Source organism: Taudactylus pleione, unplaced genomic scaffold (assembly GCF_031769625.1).
Source record: "Taudactylus pleione unplaced genomic scaffold, aTauple2 ptg000988l, whole genome shotgun sequence".
NCBI lineage: Eukaryota > Metazoa > Chordata > Amphibia > Anura > Myobatrachidae > Taudactylus > Taudactylus pleione.
The window spans coordinates 202082-216443 of NW_028285389.1; positions in this window are offsets into that span (position 1 = coordinate 202082).

The following is a 14362-nucleotide window of genomic DNA, read 5'->3' on the forward strand; positions in this document are numbered from 1 at the left end:
ATATACACAGGTGCGTGTAACACAGTAATCATATACACAGGTGCGTGTAACACAGTAATCATATACACAGGTGCGTGTAACACAGTAATCATATACACAGGTGCGTGTAACACAGTAATCATGTACACAGGTGCGTGTAACACAGTAATCATATACACAGGTGTGTGTAACACAGTAATCATATACACAGGTGCGTGTAACACAGTAATCATATACACAGGTGTGTGTAACACAGTAATCATATACACAGGTACCTGTAACACAGTAATCATATACATAGGTGCGTGTAACACAGTAATCATATACACAGGTGCGTGTAACACAGTAATCATATACACAGGTGCGTGTAACACAGCAATCATATACACAGGTGCGTGTAACACAGTAATCATATACACAGGTGCGTGTAACACAGTAATCATATACACAGGTGTGTGTAACACAGTAATCATATACACAGGTGCGTGTAACACAGTAATCATATACACAGGTGCGTGTAACACAGTAATCATATACACAGGTGCGTGTAACACAGTAATCATATACACAGGTGCGTGTAACACAGTAATCATATACACAGGTGTGTGTAACACAGTAATCATATACACAGGTGCGTGTAACACAGTAATCATATACACAGGTGTGTGTAACACAGTAATCATATACACAGGTGTGTGTAACACAGTAATCATATACACAGGTGCGTGTAACACAGTAATCATATACACAGGTGCGTGTAACACAGTAATCATATACACAGGTGTGTGTAACACAGTAATCATATACACAGGTACCTGTAACACAGTAATCATATACACAGGTGTGTGTAACACAGTAATCATATACACAGGTACGTGTAACACAATAATCATATACACAGGTGCGTGTAACACAGCAATCATATACACAGGTGCGTGTACCACAGTAATCATATACACAGGTGCGTGTGACCCTGTAATCATATACACAGGTGCGTGTGACACCGTAATCATATACACAGGTGTGTGTAACACAGTAATCATATACACAGGTGCGTTTGACACCATAATCATATACACAGGTGCGTGTAACACAGTAATCATACACACAGGTACGTGTAACACAGTAATCATATACACAGGTGCGTGTAACGCAGTAATCATATACACAGGCGTGTGTGACACCGTAATTATATACACAGGTGCGTGTGACAACATAATCATATACACAGGTGCGTGTGACACCATAATAATATACACAGGTGCGTGTGACAACGTAATCATATACACAGGTGCGTGTAACACTGTAATCATATACACAGGTGCGTGTAACGCAGTAATCATATACACAGGCGTGTGTGACACCGTAATTATATACACAGGTGCGTGTGACAACGCAATCATATACACAGGTGCGTGTGACAACGTAATCATATACACAGGTGCGTGTAACACTGTAATCATATACACAGGTGCGTGTAACACCATAATAATATACACAGGTGCATGTGACAACATAATCATATACACAGGTGCGTGTAACACAGTAATCATATACACAGGTGCGTGTGACACCATAATAATATACACAGGTGCGTGTGACACATTAATCGTATACACAGGTGCGTGTAACACAGTAATCATATACACAAGTGCGTGTAACGCAGTAATCATATACACAAGCGTGTGTGACACCGTAATTATATACACAGGTGCGTGTGACAACGTAATCATATACACAGGTGCGTGTAACACTGCAATCATATAAACAGGTGCGTGTAACACAATTATCATATACACAGGCGCGTGTAACACCATAATCATATAGACAGGTGCGTGTAAGACAGTAATCATATACACAGGTGCGTGTAACACAGTAATCATATACACAGGTGTGTGTGACACAGTAATCATATACACAAGTGCGTGTAACACAGTAATCATATACACAAGCGTGTGTGACACAGTAATCATATACATAGGTGCGCGTAACACAGTAATCATATACACAGGTGCGTGTAACACAGTAATCATATACACAGGTGCGTGTAACACAGTAATCATATACACAAGTGCGTGTAACACAGTAATCATATACACAAGCGTGTGTGACACAGTAATCATATACACAGGTGCGCGTAACACCGCAATCATATACACAGGTGCGTGTAACACAGTAATCATATACACAGGTGCGTGTAACACAGTAATCATATACACAGGTGCGTGTAACACCGTAATCATATACACAGGTGCGTGTAACACAGTAATCATATACACAGGTGCGTGTAACACAGTAATCATATACACAGGTGCGTGTAACACAGTAATATATACACAGGTACCTGTAACACAGTAATCATATACACAGGTGCGTGTAACACAGTAATCATATACACAGGTGCGTGTAACACAGTAATCATATACACAGGTGCGTGTAACACAGTAATCATATACACAGGTGCGTGTAACACAGTAATCATATACATAGGTGCGTGTAACACAGTAATCATATGGTACGTGTGACAACGTAATCATATACACAGGTGCGTGTAACACTGTAATCATATACACAGGTGCGTGTAACGCAGTAATCATATACACAGGCGTGTGTGACACCGTAATTATATACACAGGTGCGTGTGACAACGCAATCATATACACAGGTGCGTGTGACAACGTAATCATATACACAGGTGCGTGTAACACTGTAATCATATACACAGGTGCGTGTAACACCATAATAATATACACAGGTGCATGTGACAACATAATCATATACACAGGTGCGTGTAACACAGTAATCATATACACAGGTGCGTGTGACACCATAATAATATACACAGGTGCGTGTGACACAGTAATCGTATACACAGGTGCGTGTAACACAGTAATCATATACACAAGTGCGTGTAACGCAGTAATCATATACACAAGCGTGTGTGACACCGTAATTATATACACAGGTGCGTGTGACAACGTAATCATATACACAGGTGCGTGTAACACTGCAATCATATACACAGGTGCGTGTAACACAATTATCATATACACAGGCGCGTGTAACACCATAATCATATACACAGTTGCGTGTAACACAGTAATCATATACACAGGTGCGTGTAACACAGTAATCATAAACACAGGTGCGTGTGAGACAGTAATCGTATACACAGGTGCGTGTAACACAGTAATCATATACACAAGTGCGTGTAACACAGTAATCATATACACAAGCGCGTGTGACACCGTAATTATATACACAGGTGTGTGTGACAACGTAATCATATACACAGGTGCGTGTAACACTGCAATCATATACACAGGTGCGTGTAACACCATAATCATATACACGGGTGCGTGTAACACAGTAATCATATACACAGGTGCGTGTGACAACGTAATCATATACACAGGTGCGTGTAACACAGTAATCATATACACAGGTGCGTGTAACACAATAATCATATACACAGGTGCGTGTAACACAATAATCATATGCAGAGGAGCATTTTTCACCAAAGAATCAGAGTAAAATGGGGAATGATGGAGGTGAAGCCCACACTCCAAAAATAGCCTGTAACTGAGAACTTTTAATCAGTCATTCTACAGGTGGGAGCAGGACGGAAGTGTATGCGCTGAGGTAAGTGTGTGTGTGTTTGTCAGTGTTAATTTACAGGAAATATTACCAGGTGGGGATGAATTGGATAAATTGGGGTGATTACCCATTTCTGTGGTGTCTTTTACCTTTTAGTGTATTTAGAACTAAGCATTAATACCTAGCATTAATGATCTCTCGCTGCCCAGAAGTGAATTGGAAGCTGACGGATAGTTGAGATATAGATAACTTTTTTATCAGTTCCCATCCATGCTCTGCTGGTTCCCCTCAGGTGCCTGGGAAGGTGTCCTCATGGCCAGGGTCGTAGCTAGGGTAGTGCGGCCGGTGCCATCGCACAGGGCACCACAGGTCAGGGGGCGCTGTTTGGGCCTGTCAAATCTCTGTTTATTATGATTCTTGCTTGTAGCTTCCTCTTATTTCATCCCCAGCATCTCCTGGCCTCTCCTATCTCTTCCCTGACCCTTCCCCATGAGGCCATGGCCCTCTCTCAGGTGCACTATATTACGTCCCTATTTATCCCCAGCATCTCCTGGCCTCCCCTATCTCTTCCCTGGCCCTTCCCCATGAGGCCATGGCCCTCTCTCAGGTGCACTATATTATGTCCCTATTTATCCCCAGCATCTCCTGGCCTCCCCTATCTCTTCCCTGGCCCTTCCCCATGAGGCCATGGTCCTCTCTCAGGTGCACCATATCATGTCCCTATTTATCCCCAGCATCTCCTGGCCTCCCCTATCTCTTCCCTGGCCCTTCCCCATGAGGCCATGGCCCTCTCTCAGGTGCACTATATTATGTCCCTATTTATCCCCGGCATCTCCTGGCCTCTCCTATCTCTTCCCTGGCCCTTCCCCATGAGGCCATGGCCCTCTCTCAGGTGCACTATATTATGTCCCTATTTATCCCCAGCATCTCCTGGCCTCCCCTATCTCTTCCCTGGCCCTTCCCCATGAGGCCATGGCCCTCTCTCAGGTGCACTATATTATGTCCCTATTTATCCCCAGCATCTCCTGGCCTCCCCTATCTCTTCCCTGGCCCTTCCCCATGAGGCCATGGCCCTTTTTTGGGTTCATTATGTCCCTTTGAAAAATGAGGGGGGCACCAATGCTCTTTCTGGCACAGGGCACCATAAAGTCTAGTTACGGCTCTGCTCATGGCATACCTAATGTAGATGATGAACTATTCTCCGTATGGTGCCTCAGAACAGCAGTTGCTGTAGATGCTAGAACCGGGCACTTTTTGAAACTCAAACCATTCGGTGAATCAGTTGTAAAATTTGAGGGAATTTCTCATATTTTAGTCCTGGGAAATAAACAGAGAGAATGATGAACCGGTTTATATGTTGGAGCTGCTTTGGCCTGAGGGCATTTGCGTATTGAGGTCGCGCTTTTAGTGGCGGTCGCTATAGCAGCTGCGACTGTTTCTTTTTGCGCAGTGCACTAATGCTGCAGCTGACGGGCTTCCTACTGAGACGTCCACCGACCGCGGCCCTAATCTGATTGGCGAGATGTTGATAAGGATCAGTACCTGCTGATAATAATACTCTGACAACAAAAATAACCTTATCTGACTGGTATTAGTAGCCTCAGTGAATAAAAAAATAACTGTATAAGGAATATACACAAGTTGCAAATAATGGCAAAAGGACAAAAAGCCCCGAAGCCTTTGCATGAAATAATCCCCTAATTAATACTTTGTTAAAGGTTCTGCTTTACACTTTGAAACAGCGTTTTGTACATAAAGTACTGGGCACTAGTCCCAATGTTACAGCTAATTACAACACTTGGTTGGAAAGTTCCATTTCTGGCTCAGTTATAATAACAATGTTCTGTCCCGGGTTTGGCGCTCCTGGTGCTGTCGCTGGGATATAGGATGAGCACTATTTGCAGGAGAGGCAGATAATATGGCAAAGGCCTTGGTTAGGTATCTTCATATTGACATGACGCCTTCCAAAGGTAAAAACTAATTGGATGCATGAATTTTTTGCACGTAGACATGAATTTATCACCATACGCATCCCTCATCCCAACTCTGTGCCGTTGGGGGACCCTGCTCCTTCCAGGGTTACGGACTATAGACAGACAGTAATTAGTTAGGCAAAGTCTAGATACAGGCACCAGATGTTAGACGGTTAATAGTTAGACAAGGATAAAAGTTCGACACAGACAAAAGTCAGACACACTAAAGTTAGACATGTAAAAAGTTTGATAGATACAAAAGATCGACAGGGTCAAAAGTTCGACATGAAAAAGATCGCCACAAAAATGGTCGACACATTTTTTTACATTTTTTTTTTTAGGATTAGGGTTAGGTTTAGGGTTAGGCACTTACTGGAGGGTTAGGGTTAGGCACTTACCCCCACGGTTAGAGTTAGGCACTTACCCAGATGGTTAGGGTTAGGCACTTACTGGAGGATTAGGGTTAGGCACTTACCCCCACGTTTATACACGGTTAGAGTTAGGCACTTACCCAGATGGTTAGGGTTAGGCACTTACTGGAGGATTAGGGTTAGGCACTTACCCCCACATTTATACACGGTTAGAGTTAGGCACTTACCCAGATGGTTAGGGTTAGGCACTTACTGGAGGATTAGGGTTAGGCACTTACCCCCACGTTTATACACGGTTAGGGTTAGGCACTTACCCAGACGGTTAGGGCTAGGCACCAGGAGGGAGGGTTAGGCACCAAGGGGAAGATTAGGGTTAGGGTGAAGATTAGGGCTAACAAGACAAAAAAAAATAATTGTCGACCATTTTTGTGTCTACCATTTTCATGTCGAACTGACATTGGGGATCACTATAGATACCCGAGAATAGCACAGCTGAAGGTATTTGGGGTACTTAAATCATCTCACTTGGCGCTATTTAGCGTCTTTGCATAAGTGGTGAAGAATAGCATTTAGCAGTTTTATTTGGTGAAATAAGTTGTCCCAGCCAATTTGGGGTACATGAATATGGGGGCTAGCATATTTTTAAGTTGCTAAAGTGAAGATTTAAAAATTTAAAAATAACCACCTGCCGCAAGCACCTGCAAACTTAAAAACACCTGGGGGCATAATTGGGGACCCCCCTGGAGTCTATTTCGCTAGTTTTATTTTTGTCCCCCAACTTTGGACTTTTTCCCCCCCAAAAAAATGAAAGTACTTTTTTGGGGTGATCTAAAGAATTTTTAAACGCAGTTTACCTTTGGAGGACTGTCCCAAGGGTGCAGGGTGGTTTCCTCCGCTTTGTACCCCAAAACCCCAATTCTGCACTTTTTTTTCGTCACCTATTCATAGGCGAAACTTTTTTGCAGGTCCCATTGCATTGAGTTTCCGCAACGAGGAAAAGTCTTTAGAATTGAATACGGAGGAAACTTTTCGCATAGCGATACTTTTCCACAGAAACTGACTTTTCGCACCTAATTGAATACGGCCCTTAGTAAGAAAAGACTCCCCATCATATAATATTATATGCTATATACAGTATTAGTGTACTCTTGCCAGGAATTATTATTACAATAGAGAGGACAATAAATGGGACGTGTGCGAGTAGACGAATTAGAGACGTGTTTTTCTTCCAGCTGAATTCTTCATTCTTTTATCACTGGGACATGTAGGTGGATAATCCGAGCTCTCCCCCTGTCTGCCTGGGCCTGTGCAGACACTGCCATCCTCTGCCGGAACTGTATACTAAGTAACAAGCACACACTTGGGTGTTAAACATGAATTTTGGCTGAGATCCATAAGCCCTGGCCCCTGATTATATAGGAGCTCCGATGCCCTGTGCTCCTCATCAGAGACGGAACACCAAACGTTCCAGAACATATCACTGTTCCACTCAATGGGAAATACCCCACACTACGTTACTGGGGCTACAGAGAGCAACAACGTGTGGGCGTGGCAGCAATAATGGCTTCCAGGGGCCTATTTATCAAAGGGCAAAGAGTCACATTGCCGTCAAAAAAATCAATAACCCCATCAGCTGTAAATTAGTTTCCCTTGGCATGGCTTGGGGACATGGGAGTATCTATGATAGGTGCAGGCAGGACTGCAATCAGAAATTGCGGGGCCCGGTACTGACAAAATAGGAAGGGTCCCCTCTGGCGTCATGGCAGGTGGAACTGCCATGCTGGCCAGAGATTAGGCTAGGACTGCTGCTGCACACTGCAAATGTCTCCCTGACAGGTGTATTAGGTGCGCCCCCTCTCACTCACTGCAGAATCCTGGGAAGTGGCCACCGGTCCCTGCCCATGTGAGGCCTTTGGTGGCTGTCAGTGCTACTCAGCCCCCGCTCCTGGAATGGTAGCACTCCTTGTTACATGTGTATTTTTTATTTTCAAAAAAGTCTGTGCACATTATGGCCCTCATTCAGAGGCGGTCGCAAGAAGCGATCGCTCTCTCTGAATGAGGGCGGGCTCTTCATTTTTTAAAGTGCGACCTCCTGGTCGCAAACTAAGCTGGGGGGGTGGGCCCCTAGAGGGGCACGTGCACCGGGTGCCTGGAATGCAGGGGGTGAAAAAGGGCTGACTCATGGTGGCTTGGGGGCTGCAGATCCAGAAAACGGCCATCCAAAAATGGCCACCGCCAAGGAGGAGACAGATGCTAGAGGTCCAGTAGGACCTCTAGTGTCTGTCTCCTCCTTGACGGCAGCCGTCCTCATGGACTCTCCTGAAAAATGCCATCCAAAAATGGCCGCCGCCAAGAAGGAGACAGACACTAGAGGTCCTACTGGACCTCTAGTGTCTGTTAGGCCAGCGCAAGTGCCGGGAGAAGATGCTGAAAGCTGCAACTTCTCCCGTGAAACCCCCTGGCAACGAGCATAAACCCCATAGCAACGAGTATGAAACCCCCTGGCAATGAGCATGTAACCCTCTGGCAACGAGCCTGTAACCCCATGGCAACGAGCATAAACCCCCTGGCAACGAGCATGAAACCCCCTGGTAACGAACATGAAACCCCCTGGCAATGAGCATGTAACCCCATGGCAACGAACATGAAACCCCCTGGCAACGAGCATGGAACTCCTGGTAATGAGCATAAAACTCCTGACAATGAGCAGGTAATTTTAAAATAATTAGACGCTTTACTGTGGGGCATAAAATGGTGTTGGGCAAATATGTAAGTGGCACTTTGGTAATAGGCATTACAGTGTGTGGCATAATGTGTAATGGGCATTTGACTAATGCACTGCCTTGTGGAGGAGCAAGGACAAAATCCAGGTACGGGAATTGAGGGGGCGCAAAATTGCTGCCTTGCACCGGGTGACAGATATCCTAGTTTCGGCCCTGACTATGGGAATGACGTCATGATGTCACTCCCATAGTGCACTGCGGGACCTGGAAGACGGACGGAGCTCCGTCCTCTGGCTGCCGCCGGGGGTTTGAATAGGAGCCGGACGCCCGCTGGTAACACACTCAGCGGGCGCCCGGCAAATGGAGGGTGCAGGGGGTGCAATCGCACCCCCTGCACCCTCCGTAGTTACGCCAATGGAGGTGGAGCGCCGATCAGCGGTGCTCCTTCTCCATGCAGCTCCCGGGGACAATGGAGCCAGGTGCCCCCTTCAGGGCTGGCGCCTGGCAGCAAATGACTCCATTGTCTCCGGGAGTTCCGCCGCTGTATCCAAACAACATTGATTGCTTCTGTTCTGAGTGTATTGTGTGTAATATATATGTGTCACACCAATTATATTGTATCTGCACTCTAAAGGGGGGACCAGGGGCGTCTTTAGTGAAGAGGGGGACCGTGTACATTCCCCGTCCGGGGCCCCTTTCTTTTTTCCCGGCGGCCAGCAGCCGACTAACGCAGCTGGCCAGCCACCGGAGCATTAGTAGACTCTGGTCACTAGAGTGTGCCTGGTATCTACTGCACATGCGCAAAACGCCGGAAAAATGCCCGCGGCGGCCATTTTTCCTGCTTTTTGTACAGCGCTGACACCCAATGAATAGATCAGTATATGTCTATGGAAGAACTCTCCTCTTTGAGATCACCTCCCTCTGATTTTACAGCAATTTGGTATGGTTGGTTGAATTTTAAAGAGTCTTCTGAGTATAGAATACATATTACCTCAACGCCCCCTAGGACATAGTGGCCCTCATTCAGAGCCATACGCTCTGAGCAGAGCGCACGCTCTGAACGAGGGCCGGGCTCCATTTTCATGGAGCGTCCTCCTGGACGCTCGTATAGCTGTGGGTCACCACCCACAGGCTATACGAGCGTGCATTGTGATGGTCGCGATGGTCGAGACCATCGCGACCATCGAATTTGCGAGCCGGAGCCTGCGGTTGAGGTTTTCAACCGCAAGCTCCGGAGTGATTTTGGCTCTATCAGAGCCAAAATCACTCCCACTGACATCACAAGTGATGTCAGTGGGCCGGCTTCTGACGGGAGGCGTTCCCTTAGGAACGCCCCCGTCAGGGAGGCACGCCCCCGGCACGCCCACCAAAGGGGGCGTGCTGTCAATCAACATTGACAGCACGCCCCCTTTGATCGGACACAACGAGCGAAGGACTTTCCTTCGCTCGTCGCGTCTGGCGCATGCGCACGACGGAGCTCCCTCCGTCGTGCGCATGCTCAGTCCATAACATCGACCCACTTGCGAGCGGACAGCCGCTCGCGAGTGGGTCTGAATCAGGCCCAGTGACTTTCCCTACTGCTTTTCTTTCCTATGTATAGTTTCTTTTTCCTCAATTTTTATATATTTTATTTTATTAGTTATGTTTGTTTTTTGTTTTTATTTTATCTACCAATGTATGAAAGTATGATTAAATATTAGCTTATCTGGGACCTTTTTTTTTTCTCTTAATGTATTTTGTGAATTTGTTTGTCCATTGATTCTATATTGTTATTTGTACTTATTTGGTGTCTATGTAGGCCATTGTGGGTCATATATGTACTATGCTACTTTGATTTCAATAAAAACAGATTACACAAAAAAAAAATAGACGCAGCTGACCATTTGTATAGGTGTATATATTCATTTGTATAGGTGTATAAATTTGTATAGGTGTATATATTCATTTGTATAGGTGTATAAATTTGTATAGGTGTATACAGTATATTCATTTGTATAGGTGTATATATTCATTTGTATAGGTGTATTTAAAGGGTCTGTCTGTGTGTAACAGCAAGTGACTGAGGTTAACTCTGTATAGCTGGCATTTTGGCGTCCTCCTGTTCCTGTTGATTGCACACTGCTCCGGGCCTCCACCAGCGGCTCCTCTGCTCTTCATGGACTCGCAGTCAGTGAGAAGAAAGTACAAGGTGTGACATCGTCATGAGCGCGTCATCAACAGAAAGCCCATTGATTTGAGGAAGCCGGCAGGGGAGGTGGAGCTTGGGTTGGGAGGGGGCAGCTGCTACTCACTCACTGCAGCCTCTACTCACTAAGGGCCTGATTCAGAGGCGCTCGCTGTTTGCGAGCACTCGCTCTGAATCAGGGCATTTTTGTTTCGGCCTCCAGGCCGCTCGCAAAGCTGTGGGTTACCACCCACAGCTAGTGCGAGTGGCCTGGCAATGGTCGCAACCATCTGGCTTGCGTTGAGACCCTGCGGGAGGGTTTTGGCTCCCGCAAGCCCGAGTGGACTTCCTGCTCTAATACAGCAGGAAGTCCACTACTGACATCACGAGTGATGTCAGTAGGGCTGCCCACAAACAGCAGGCGTTCCTAAGGGAACGCCTGCGTTTGTGCAGCCACCCCCCCTCCCCGCCTACAAAACGGGGTGAGCTGTCAATCAACATCGACAGCCGCCCCGTCTCGTAGTGAGCCCCGGAGCAACGGAGCTGCTGTCGTTCGCTGGGGCTTGCGCTGGAGGCGGCACATGCGTAGTGGGGGAACATCGACCCGCTTGCGAGCGCTGTGCGCTCGCGAGCGGGTCTGAATCAGGCCCTAAGTGCTCCCGGGAAGGTCCTGACCAGGCGGGAGCGGGACACGGAGGTTAATTCAATTGAATTTATGACTATCTAGCTAATGGGTGATCCAGTGCACACCCGGGCCCCTTCCTTTCTGAGGAGTGTCCGGGCCCGAGACTACAGTTCCGGAAGTCCCCCCTGATGGCGGCCCTGGGTGCAGGGGAGTCCACACCGCACACCGTGCACTCATTTACTACACTAACCGCTCTGCCAGCTCCGCAGAAATCGCCAGAAAAATGGTGCATGCGCAGCAGAGAAATTGCCAGGATAATGGTGTCCGTTCCCCATCCAGGGAGACCTGCGTGTGTGCAAAAAAAAAATCAGTGCCGCAGTCTTTGGCAAATGGCTGGCCAGAGGGGGGGACCGCATGGAAACTGTATGCGGGCTCCCTCCTCTCTTAAACTGCCCCTGTATGGGGAAGCCTATTTAAAGAATCTGGTAATGTATTATATATTCTAATTAGTGCAGAAGTTACCCATAGCAACCAATCAGATCCTGCCTGTCATTTATCAAGTACATTCTATAAATTGACTGGTAGAAGCTGATTTGTTTGATACATCATCCTCCTGAAGTCACATTCCGGAATCCGCACAACCTAATCAGTCCTGCCACTCTGTGCGTTAACACCGCGCAACTCGTGCGCCGTGCAACTCTTTGGGGATTCAGAGGCATGCACACAGTCGCCTAAAATCGACAACTTACTTGAACATCGGAATCGCGGTCGTCTCATTATCAGTCCCAGAGAGAGCCTCAGTCTCATCCAACACCTTTATTCAGGATTCAGATAAGAACAAGAACAGCAAAACTGAAACAATCCTGACTTCCTTCCCTGCGTGGTCAGACTTTATTACCACCTACTGCTGTAAACTAGTACAGCACGCCAGACCTATAGTGGGGTGTTCATGTCACAACATGTACTGAGTCCTGCAGGCTGGGTTTTTCCGACTAAGCAGGGGCAAATGCAGGATTTGTAGGGGAAGGGCGTCCCGTATATGTGCATTTATATATATACATAGATATATATATATATATAGCTATATATATATTTTATTATTATTTTTTTTCCCTATTTTACCCTTTTGAGTGAAAATTATTATTATTTATTTATTTATATATTTATTTATATTATTTTTTTTATTTATTTTTTTTCAAAATATTTTTATTGAAACAATGAGCAGAAGCATACAGATAAAACAATAGGATGGCCGTCAATTAACACATTTTCGTGAAAGTGAGAAACAACACGAAATATCTTTGAATACAAAAGATCATGTGACATTGTAAGCTTGCGAGCAGGGCCTTCCTACCTATATATCTGTCTGTTATTACTCAGTTTTGTTCTATTAATGTTACAATTGTAAAGCGCAACGGTATATGCTGCGTTATATAAGAAACTGTTAATAAATAAATAATAAATACAGAAATACAGCATTAAAACTTATAGTCACAAGACAAATTGATCCGCTCGCTTCCCCACCCCACCAGCATTTTTTTGATTGCAGGCAGCAGGACCTCGTTTTAATCCTCACCAGCTGAAGGAGTTCCACAATAATAGACCTAAAAACATGGGAGCTCTTATAGCCCCATATCATTCAGGCATCAAATAAAAGCAGATAACTGCACGTATCTTTTATACAATTGATCAAAGGATTATATGATATATGCGGCCAGATCCAAGAGTCCGACGCTTGCCAAGATGGCGCTGTGGGCCTGACACTGAGGTGGGTTTAACGCAGAAAAGAACACGTACCTTTGCACCTGGGTACAGCCATGCTGCGCTGTACAGTAGGTGGAGGAGGTGTAAGATGTTACATTAGGGAGGGGTAAGTCCTTACTGAAATCTAAGCCGGGCACTGCACAATAGCATCTTAGTGCAGCACCCGGCTCCTGGTCAGTGAGGAGGAGCTGGCATTATGGTGTAATCCCCTTGGACGGTGACACTCAGGACCTCATTCAGAGTCTGTCAAAGCGGCCGCACGGTCGTATGGGAAAAGGGGCCGGATATGCAAATGATTCCCTCGCAAGTTGCGTCCCTAAGTTTGGATCGGTAGCTGGCCGACCAAGGGGAGGAAGCGGCCGGAATTAAAAAAAATACGCCCCCTTCTCGTACGCATTGCACGTCATCTCCGGGCATATAAGGATTAATCGAGACCATCGGGAACCATCGGAACTGGTCGTAGAGCTTAAGGTTGACCATACCCTCTCTTAAGCTCTACGATCATGTCAGTGTAAAAACCTCCCATGTCACATGTGCCATGACGCTACTTTGTTAATTATGCACTCCCATAAACCGTATGCACGCCCATAAAACGCAGTTCGCATAATGAGGCACTCCTGCGTTCGGATCTCCACTCCCCCGTTTTCAAGCACCTTCCCCTGTTACCACCTACAAACGCCTCAATCTGTCACTCAAACTACCGACCTGGCTGTGTTCAAGGAGAGAGAAATTTCTGATCGTAGCGGCTAGTTTGCGCACGCGCATTGCGAACTTTCCGCATGCGCAGTATAGCGAACATCGGTGGCGTACGACCGTGCGGCCGCTTTGACCGACTCTGAATGAGGTCCTCAGTGTGGTCTGCACCCCTCTAGTGATGCCACTGTCTGTTAGATTTACTTCCATCTGTACCATACTTACCGACTTTTAATATTTCCTCTCTGGGAGATGCCCCGAGAGGAGAAACAGCACCAGGGGCGTATCTATAATGGGTCCAGTGGGGCCCCGCACCGCACACCCTGCACCCATAATATTACCTACCTCTCCGGAGTCCCACGTCGGTGCAGGGGTCCGGCGCTGTAAAACGACTGGAAAATGGCCGCGTCGCCCATTTTCCTGGTGACCTGTGCATACACTATAGACTCTGTGCACACTCTAGTGCCCAGAGT